This window comes from Triticum aestivum, chromosome 7B (genome assembly GCF_018294505.1).
Source record: "Triticum aestivum cultivar Chinese Spring chromosome 7B, IWGSC CS RefSeq v2.1, whole genome shotgun sequence".
Lineage (NCBI taxonomy): Eukaryota > Viridiplantae > Streptophyta > Magnoliopsida > Poales > Poaceae > Triticum > Triticum aestivum.
The window spans coordinates 13,287,738-13,288,264 of NC_057813.1; positions in this window are offsets into that span (position 1 = coordinate 13,287,738).

Genomic DNA, 527 nt, shown 5'->3' on the forward strand with positions numbered 1-527 from the left:
AAGAAAAGCAAAAAAAAAGAAAATAAATAAGTAGAAACAAAATAAACTTTAATAAATAAGTAGAAACAAAATAAACTTTAATAAATAAGTAGAAACAAAATAAACTTTAATAAAATAAATAAAACTAGGAACAATAAGTAGAAACAAAATAAAATAAATAAAGCAAAAAAAGTGCCACCTACTGGGCCACCACGGCCTGAATACGACTAAAAACCCAATCATGTGCCAGGATTCAGCCCCGCAGCATGCCCAGTAGGCCCATAAGCACACACTAACAGGTTAGGCCCGAAAGCCTGCAGTTGAGAGGAGCTCAAGAGGGTGGGCGCAGCAGCGCTTATAAACCACTCTCGAGCTCTCTCAACTAGCGAGCTGGGACTAAACTTTGGTCGCGACGCGGGCAACACAGGGCCTTTGGTCCCGGTTGGTGGCACCAACCGGGACTAAAGGGGTGCATTGGTACCGGTTCGTGGCACCAACCGGGACCAATGCTCTGGGTATATAAGCAAGACTTGTCAAAAATTTCAGTT